At 40.9% G+C, this 10321-nt stretch overlaps 1 long non-coding RNA gene across 1 annotated transcript; it reads left to right on the top strand.

Annotated features, from left to right (window-relative positions):
- The first annotated feature begins 2276 nt into the window (after positions 1-2276).
- LOC125925927 (uncharacterized) lies at positions 2277-7211 on the top strand. The gene is made up of 3 exons (XR_007458940.1): positions 2277-4432; positions 4804-4896; positions 6814-7211. It is a non-coding gene; the product is annotated as an uncharacterized LOC125925927 (long non-coding RNA).
- The last annotated feature ends 3110 nt before the right edge of the window (positions 7212-10321 follow it).

The following is a 10321-nucleotide window of genomic DNA, read 5'->3' as shown; positions in this document are numbered from 1 at the left end:
TGCTCTGAGTTATGATTTTGAAAGATCACTAGGGTTGCCATGTTGAGAATAGACTGTGAGGGGCAAAGCTCAGAGACCATTAATTATCTAGTTGGGAGATGATTGTGTCTTGGCTGGTTGCAGTGGTGATCATGAGAAATGGTTGGATTTTCAATATAGTTTGAAGGCAGAATCGGTAGGCTTTTCTGATAGAATTGATGTGTGATTTGAGAAGAAAGTGATAAAAGTGTTGTGGCTGAAGATGACGGGAGAGAACATAAAGCACAGGTGGAAGGATTGAACACACAGAGGAAGAGTCCCATTCATCATGAACTGGGAGAGAGAGCAGGGCTGCGGCTGGAAGAAAGAGGTCTAGAGCGCCCTCATCTGAGTACTAAAAGATGGAGAGGTAAAGGGAGAGATAGGTGTGCCGAAACTGTAAGAATGGTGGAGAAGATTCCAAGTAGTTATTGGAAAGGGCCCATTTGAAGTTGGGGATTATGAAACCATCTACTCTTTTGATTCTCTCCAGCAGAATATGCCTGCTTGTATACAAGCAAGGGGGAAAGAGATGAGTGGGTTCATTCAGGGCTGATGTTTTCCTGGATGGATTTGTGACAAGGATATTATAACATGGAATCAAACTTGATAAAGAGGAGAGTGAAAAAAGCAGAGGGCTGATGAATTGGGAGGAAGTAGAGGGATCAGCACATTTTCTTTGTTTCTTTTTTTTATTTCTAAAGTTTATTTATTTTGAGAGAGAGAGAGCACAAATAGGGAAGGAACAGAGAAAGAGAATCCCAAGCAGGTTCCGTACTGTAAACGCAGATCCCGATGTGGGGTTGGAACACATGAACTGTGAGATCATGACCTGAACCCAAACAGAGAGTCGGATGCTTAATCAACTGAGCCACCCAGTGGAGGCACTAATAGTTCTAAGAACAGTTGCAGCTGTAGACCATGCAAGTTAGAAGGAGAGATGCACATCGAGGGGTGCCTGGGAGTCAGCAATTTCTCAGATGGATGTTTCAGGTGACAACAAGTTCCAGCCTTTGGAATCTATGCAGCTGTATCTTCATTCTGGGCTGACTTGCGATGTCCCGGGATTCCACATAATCTGATCTCACTGTGGATTGCATGTAGGCGGGTTTGGAAACCAAAAGCCCAAGAGCATGGCTGTGGGGCCTACCCTGCAGTTCCAGGCCCATAGCAAATAGGCTGTGTAACCATGGACCTTGAGGAAATGAACTTCATGGTCCCTTCCATCTCTCATCTGTGACTGTATGGCCTCATTATAATTACAGTCTTTTTCCAAACACTGACCTTCAAGATGGACCCTGGGGGATTTGCCTATTAAAAATATGCAACTTGGGGTGCTTGGGTGGCTCAGTCGGTTAAGCATCCGACTTTGGCTCAGGTCATGATCTAGTGAGTTCGAGCCCCGCGTCGGGCTCCGTGCTGCCAGCTCAGAGCCTGGAGCCTGCTTCTGATTCTGTGTCTCCTTCTCTCTCTGCCCCTTCCCTGCTCATGCTCTGTCTCTATCAAAAATAAATAAATGTAAAAAAAAAATTTTTTTAGATGCATCTCTATCAAAAATAAATAAATGTAAAAAATAAAAATAAAAAAAATAAGCCTGGGTGGCTCAGTCAGTTAAGCAGCCGAGTCTTGATTTTGGCTCAGGTCATGATCTCAGGGTTCATGGGATCGCGCAGGATCTGATAGCACAGAGCTGGCTTGGGATTCTCTCCTTCTCTCTCTGCCCTTACCCTGCTTATGCTCTTTTTCTGTTTCTCAAAATAAATAAACATTAAAAAAATATGCAACTTTGCAAATATTTATCTGCTGCTTCTTGGAATATTAAACTCTTGGAAAGCTGTCTTCTGGGTCACGTGACAGAATGTTGGCCATGTGGTCACCTGAGCCTGTGTGACAGGAATTCTATACCAGCTGCATCTGGACCTAGGTGTCCTTCAGGCCCTACTCTCTCCAATGCTCTCCACCTAACAAGCATTTCTCCCTCTTTCTCTGTATCTCTCTCTCTCTTTTTATTTTATTTTATTTTATTTTATTTTATTTTATTTTGTGTCGCCTGGTGGCTCAGTCGACCAAATGTCTGACTTTGGCTCAGGTCATGATCTTACGGTTCATGAATTTGAGCCCCACGTAGGGCTTTGCCCTGACAGTGTGGAGCCTGCTTCAGATTCACTCTCTCCCTTTCTCTCTGCCTCTCCCTCTCTTGCTCTCTCTCTGTCTCTCAAAAATAAACAAACATTAAAAAATATATAAATTTATTTTAAGTAATCTCTATGCCCAACATGGAGCCTGAACTCGCCACCCTGAGACAGGGAGTGACATGTTCTACCAGCTAAGCCAGACACCCCGCATTTTTCTCTTTTAATTGTGTTAGTGCCTCATAGGAGAGCTCCTTCAGCAGAAGTGATAGAGGCTGTTGCTCTCAGAATCGAATGCAATATTGTGACCTGTAAATTCCTATGACCATTTCAACATTTTGTTGATATTTATTCAGGAGAGATTCCAGAAGGCAAAACTGCCCCCTCCTTTCCCCTCCTCCTCCTCACCAATCACTCTAACCTCTCTCTCGGGCTGTGAGAGTATTAAGAACAATCTAAGGTAAATTTTTAACACGATGGTCTAGCTTGGGCTTTGTAGGCTTGGCTAAATGAAGTAAGTGGTAGTTTTTAGCCAAAATAACCGCATTGTTTGGACAAGTTTTCTCCTTTGAGTTTTCTAGGGTCATTGGAATGATCTAACTACCTTACCTGCTATTTGAACTGGCTGAGCTCTGGAAGGACAGAAAACAAAAGAAGGGTGTTGAAATGCAAATAGACAGCTCTAAATTCCAGTCCCGGGCTGCCAAAATAGAGCCAAAACTGACAAGGAGGGTCTCCACAGAGGTCTGTGGAAAGCTCTAGAAAAATCTCACAAGATGTATTCCTTTTCGTGAATTGGAGTCCTCCGGTAGGTAAGAAAAACAAAAACAAAATAAAAACAAACAAAGGATTTCATACTTGGAATTTGCTCAGTACCAGTTGAATAGCTAATTGTTTCTTGTTTTCATCCCCCCCACCCCTCCTTTTTTTTTTTTCTGCCTGAATAGATAATCCTTACAAAACATCCATTCATTCTACAAGTGAAAATTTCAGGAATACTCGATACTGACCTTGGCAAGACTAATGGACCGAGACTGAGTGATGGATTTGTGTGTGTTGTGTGGCTGATGTGCGTTTTGGTGTTTTGTATGCTAGTTTAAGAACATTTAAGCGATAGGATAGAAAAGATTTATGACATCTTAATTAATGAATATGATGAAGGCTTCAACTTATAGATGAAATGATAAGATACAACATTATATTTATAGCTTATTTTTGAGCACAAATTTGATTGTGTTTGTAGTTTCAAGAAAGGACCTGCTGATAATTAATGCTAGCTTTTCAATGTGACCACTTTAACTGATATGTAAACAATTATTTTTTTTTTAGGAAAATAAAATAAGGGGGCAATACAGCCTAGTGAAAAGGACACACAATATCAGATTCTTAGTTTTCTATATTAAATTCGGGCTCTTATTTGACTTCTGCTCTGAACTGGCTGTGTGACTTTGAATAAGTGATTAAGTTCCTTTTTTTAAAAACATATAAAATTGGAATGAGAAATATGTGATGGTGAAAAAAATATTTGTGAAGGCGTTTTAAAGTCCCAGGAGGAAAGCACAATCAGAAACCACAGTCAGGTTGGCTTTTTCACTGAAAATATCTGATTTTGTCAGTAAACCTACATTTTAGTATATTAGTTTTTTTTTTTTTAAGCCATTTAATTTCAAGTGCTTACAAAATCTTTAGTGTGTTAATGGAAAGAAACGCCATACACTCCGGATGGCTACATAGCAACTTTATTCGGGTAAAATAATCTCTTAAATCCTTGTATACAGAGTCACTAACTGTTGGCTTTATAAGGTCAGTTTCAGCATACCAGCCCTGTGGCTGTTAGGAGCTGAGTGTGTCCAAGATAGCACTAACTCGAACAAACACAAACAGCAAATCGTTTAAACAGTACCAGTTGATCTGTATGTAACCCGGTCTGAAAAGAGGATTCCTCAAAAAGCTCACCAGCAAAGTTACGTTAGTTTCGGAGATTGTTAGGTGGTACCGTGGAGGTTAGCTATGCCTTATTAAAAAGCAGAGGTTAGAAAATGGAATCTTATATTCAGATACTCAAACAATTTTAAAGGCTACAACTTGCAGGCCAACCTTTATTTTTGACTGCTGACTACTTTTGAAGGAGAAAACTTTGGAAACTGATATTCTGGTTCCCAGGTCCTCAAAGAAGCGAAGTGAAGAAGTAAATTCTGCTGGGGTTAGCAGAAGCCTTGCGGTTTTAGGAACGGAGGATGCCAGGCTCCCTGGGTTCTGAGTTCCAGTTATTGACACTGTCCGTGAGTCACCCTGACTAGTCACCCACTGTCTTGTGTTTCCTTCTTTAGGGAAGAGCTAAGACTATTGACTTTTTTTTTTTAAGATTTTATTTTTAAGTTATCTCTACACCCAACGTGGCTCGAACTTACAACCCTGAGATCAAGAGTTGCATGACTGCAACTACCTACCAACTGAGCCAGCCAGGGGCCCCAGACTATTGACTTTTTCAGAGGTTGCAAAACACATTATAAAAGGATAGGATGGCACTAAACAAACATGTAATTATGAAATATTAGAGGAGGTACATATATAATATGTATACATATATAATATGTATACATACATAATAAAGGCAAATGCATTCCTTTTTTTTTTTTTTTTTTTTTTTAAGTAATCTCTATACCAACATGGGGCTTGAACTTACAACCCCAAGATCAAGAGCCACATGCTGTACTGACTGAGCCAGTCAGGCACCACTATAAGGGTAAGTGGATTCTTTTGAAAATTAGAAGTTGATAATCTTTATGTAAGAATAGGGAGTTTGACTTCAAAATACAGTTTTATGTTTGAACATTGTGAATTTGGGTCCTTGTTTGCTCTGTTAATCTATGTTGCTTACTGAAAGGAAACTGTTAACAAGTTGCCTTACTGGAATGGTTAATTGCTTGTCAGGGATCAGATCCCCCCCAGTCCTTCTAGAAACGTGTATTTAAATTTAGTAACCTGACTTTCAAAGAGGGAAACTAATGTTTATTCATTGAGTGGAAGGCACTGAGTATGGGTTTCTGTATGTGTTGTAAACAAACCAAAAGTACAGAGTGAATCCTCTAGAGACCAAAAGTACAGAGTGAATCCTCCAGAGACCCTAAAAAAGTTATTTGTTTGTTTGTTTGTTTTGAGGGAAATTGAGGCACCCATTTTTTTCCTCACTTTCCCAGGACCACTATTAAGCACCAGCTTGGGTTTTGAATTCTGTCTTCTTGCTGGACATCAAGTCGAGGCCTCCTTAACACAGCAAACCTTTCAAAAATGGAACCCAATGTTTGTTAGTTTTCTTAATGGTGCCTCTCATAATTAAAAGAAAAAAAAATTATAAATTTGAACTTTCCATCCTTTCAGACTTGTTTAGACCCTCTACCAATCTACCCAGTCCTGAGATCCCTTCAGGCTTTCCATCAGTGTCTAGCATCCCTTTTCTGATTCCAAGTGATGGACTATATTCTCATCACCCCAAATTAACAGCTGTTGTTATTTTTGTCATATCTGTTTCAATTTTTTAATGACATAAAACATTGGAGATAAGGTCAAGTTTCCTTTGAATACTAATTCGACTTCCATTTCTTCCTTCTGTCCTCACCTCATAGAACCCCTGTTTAGTTTGATATGTGCTTTAAAAATATTTTATATATGGGGGCTCCTGGGTGGCTCAGTCAGTTGAGCATCCGACTTTGGCTCAGGTCATGATCTCACAGTTCATGAGTTCAAGCCCCACATCGGGCTCACTGCTGTCAGCACAGAGCCCGCTTCAAATCCACTGTTCCCTGCTCTCTCTGCCCCACCTCCACTCATGCATGCTCTTTCTTTCTCTCTCAAAAATAAACGTGTAAAAAATATGTATTTTCTATATGTTTATGGCACCCATAATTAATATGTAGTATTGTTTTATGATTTTAAATACATATGAATGGTTCCATGTGTACTTATTTTTCTATGATTTGCTTACTTTCACTGAATGTTTTATGATATCTATCCATGCATCCATATATACATATATCTATCCATATATAGTTATATTTATATTTATATATAAATATACCAGATATAAATTATTTATAATTTCCTGGTATATCATGGTATGAATAATACTATATTTTATTAATCAGTCCATTAGTGGATATGGGATCTTTTTATATTAAAATTTTATTTTATTTTATTTTATTTTTTTACAGGATAGTTCTTTAATTTGCTTATTTATTCATACACAACACAGACTATTAGGGAGATATGGATTGTTTTACAATGTTAGCGAACATAAACAATGCTTATATTATTTTCACCAGATACAGGTGTTAGTTTTTTAGGCTGGATACCAGCATGTAGAATCACTACATTTTAAATATGCCAAATATCACTTTCAAGAGATATCACCAAATTGATTTTCAACTGTTTGAAACCGTTCCCTAAATACTCTCAACACTTGTTAGACTTGCTTGCTTTAAAATTTATTTAAAAACAATTTTTTTTCTTGTGATAAAGGCTCTTAAGATCTCTTAAGCAACTTTCAAATATGCAATACGGTATGGTTAACTATCGTCACTAAGCTGTACATTACGTCCCTATCGGGCTTCTTAATTTTTGCCAATTTTAGTGGTAACAAATGGTTTTCTCTCCGGTTTTCTAGCTTCCTTCCAGTTCATTATATTTGCAGTCCTTCCCTAAGGACCGATCTGTTCAGAGGTTCTCCGGGCCAGACACTTCAGAGGCTCTCCACTATCTGCTCAATCCAAACCTCGGCGGCCCCAGCCAGACGCTCTGCAAGCAGCCCGCGTAGCCTCCTCTGTACGTGCCTGGCTGCACCAAAATGAGCTACTCACCATTTTCTCAAATGCAGCTCTTGTTTTTCTGCCTCTGCAACTTGATCACACTCTTCTGTGTTACTTTATTGATTCAATAAATATTTAGTGAGTTCTTTAGTTCCTGCCAGGTGCGGAGAATGTAAGGGTGAACCAGAAAGGCAATACCTAGGCGTGCACGGAGCTTACGGTTTCTAGCAGAGGATGGGAGGGGCAGAAAGAAACCAGTAAAAACAAACAAACAAGATCATTTTTCATAGTTGTAAGTACTATAAAGAAAGCGAAATGGAATGTTCATGTGACTTTGTGTGGAGTTGGGTGTGTTGGGCAAGGGGCTGGGGCGGGGAGTCCAGGGTACGTGGGCATATCGGCGTGGGAGCCTTAGAAGGGCAGGTGCTCAGGGAAGGCTTTGCAGAGGAGGTGATACTCCTCCTGAGACGAGCCATATGAAGCTCACTCACAGCCCAGGCATGTTGCTCACCTGGAGCTGCTTCTAGGCAGGGATGGCCCGGGTGCACTGAAGAACAGAGCCGCCTCTGTGGCTGGGTGGTCAGGACTAGGGGAGTGGTTGATGCCAGAGGAGGCACCTTGCTGGTGTTCTCTTCAACTGTAGTTGGTCCTTTAGATATATATTTATTTACTTTTAAAGTAAACTCTACCCCCCACCTGGGGCTGGAACTCACAACCCTAAGATCGAGAGGCTCATGTTCTACCAACTGAGCCAGCCAGGGGCCACTGTAGTTTATCCTTCCTTCCTTTCTTTCTTTGTTCTTTTTTTTTTAAGTTTACTTATTTACTTATTTTTGAGAGAGAGACAGAGAAAGGGAGCCAGTGTGAGCAGGGGAGGGGCAGAGAGAGAGAGAGGGAGAGAGAGAATCCCAAGAAGGCTCTGTGCTGTCAGCGCAGAGCCCCACACAGGACTTGATCTCACAAACCGAGAGATCATGACCTGAGCTGAAATCAAGAGTCAGACTTAACCGACTGAGTCACCCAGGTGCCCCCTGTAGGTTGTCCTTCAAAGCCATGATCAAATGCTCTTTTTATACCCATGCCTGAGCCTGCCAGCTGAGAGCCATCTTCCTGGACCCCCATGGCACAGTGGAGGTCCCTCTTATGGAACTTTATGTGGCACTTTGGGATCTTGGTGTCTGTTCTTCCCAAGAGCTAATTTGCTTTCATTTTGAAATTTTGTTTCTACCTTGTAGGGGCAATATTTTATTTTACTTTATTTTTTTAGGTTTTATATTTTTAAATAATCTCTATACCCAATGTGGGGCCCAAACTTACAATCCCAAGATGAAGAGTCTCAGGCTCTACTGACTGAGTCAGCCAGGCACCTGGCCAATATTCTTATCTTAGAATGAGGAAAGTAGAGGGAGAAAAGGTACAATGCAGACGAAGCCTGTCCTTTCTGATTGAGTCACTTTGGAAGGGCCTGAGTTTCAGTGAAATAAACTTCCCTTTAGTGTACCTAAGCTAATTTTCACAGTGGCTCATAAAATTAATTTACTTTTCTTTAATAACTGTTAAGACCAGTTGGAGTTCCCAAAGTGACATTTTTATCCCACCTAGGTTTTGGTTTTTTTTTTGTCAGAATATCAGTTATTCATTGCTATTAACAATTAATAATCATTAACAATCTTGGTTTGTTTACTTTTTTTTTTAACCGTAGTAGTTTGTTTGTTTGTTTTCTTTTTAATGTTTATTTATTTTTGAGAGAGAGAGAGAGAGAGAGACAGAGCATGAGCAAGGCAGGAGCAGAGAGAGAAAGACACAGAATCTGAAGCAGGCTCCAGGATGTTAGCTGTCAGCGCAGAACCCAACAAGGGGTTCAAACCCACGAACTGCAAGATCATGACCTGAGCCGAAGTCGGACACTTAACCGACTGAGCCACCCTGGCGCCCCTGTTTACTTTTTTTTTTTTTTAAGTAATCTCATGGGACTCAAACTCATGACCCTGAGATTAAAGATTGCATGCTCCATGCACTGAAACAGCCAGGTTCCCCAACAATCTTGGTTTAGATGCTGTGTCCACGCTGAGCTTCAGCTTTTTATGCGGAAGCGATGGTGTGTTATCTGCAACGGGGACCTTTCTCCAGCTCCACCAGCTGTTGAGGGCAACGTTGTGTGCTCGAGACTGATATGTGTTTCATGTGGTTATATCCCTTTATCTTCAGGATAATCTTTGAGTTGTGAGTTAGATTTATTTTCTAGATGGAAAAAAAAAAAAAAAAACAGGTTCATAGAGGTCATTTTCTGTTCCCAGGTTACAGAATTAGCAAATAGTGAGCTCACATTTGAATTTGAGGCTTCTGACCACTTCTTTGTGAAGCTGCCATGCTTTAAATAAGAATATAGCAGACACCAACCGCTTGCTATTTCCAGATACAACCTGAACCACTGTGCTCTTAACCACTGTGATGTGCTGTTAATCTCTTCTTCCTTCTTTAAGTCTCATTTTCTCTGAGCATTTATCAGACGGCGAGAGGCAATTCATGGAGGAGGGAAGAGCATGAACTCTGTCTGGAGCTAGATTGTTTGGGTCAAGGGCTTCTCGAAAAGCTTACTAGCTGTAAGCTAGTAAAATCCCTGTCTTGTTCTTCCCTTGTTACCTAGCAAGTAACTAGGGGCAAGTTACTTAACATCTCTATAGGTTGGTTTCCTTATTTTTAAGGTGAAGATAATAACCATATTACCTTATTGGGTTTTTGTAAGGATTAATGGGATAATGCCCATAAAGGGCTTAGAAGGAGCCTCCTGACCCCTGGAGCTAGCATGGGCCTCCCACAGGCGCTCAACATCTCTGCCCTCTGTCTACTTCCCTCTGAGTGGTCTTCCCACAGTGCGTGGATGGCCTTACTCCCCAGTGACAGTGTCAGCTCTTGGTGGCTTGGTCTGCTTGTTCAAATCGTAGGCTCCAGGGCAGTGCCCGGCATGCAGTTGGTGCTCAGTGTGTATTTGTTGTATGTGTTTCGGATAAACCTGAACTACAGGTTCCATTTTGAACAAAACAATTGCTACTCTGGTTTCCATCAGTATGCCCTATGAATTAGCATTCCCCGAAATTCCATTTCCAGGGCTTCAAATGTGCTCCCAAATGACTCACGAATCTGCTCTTCTGGTTCTGACCATTTTTTAAATCTGTGTCTCCAACTACCTATTGGAAAGAAAATCCTGTAGGCATCCCAAACTCTACATGTTCAAAACCAAACACACTGCCTTTTCCTTCAGACACAGGTCTTTCTTCTGTGTCCCCAGCCTGGTTCATGACATGTGCCTTCACCCGCCCACTTAGAGACCTTGGAGGCTCCCGTACTCTCCCCTCTTCCCCTCAG

The sequence above is a fragment of the Panthera uncia genome, chromosome F1 (assembly GCF_023721935.1).
Source record: "Panthera uncia isolate 11264 chromosome F1, Puncia_PCG_1.0, whole genome shotgun sequence".
Classification (NCBI taxonomy): Eukaryota; Metazoa; Chordata; class Mammalia; order Carnivora; family Felidae; genus Panthera; species Panthera uncia.
This window is presented reverse-complemented; position numbering and strand designations above follow the sequence as displayed.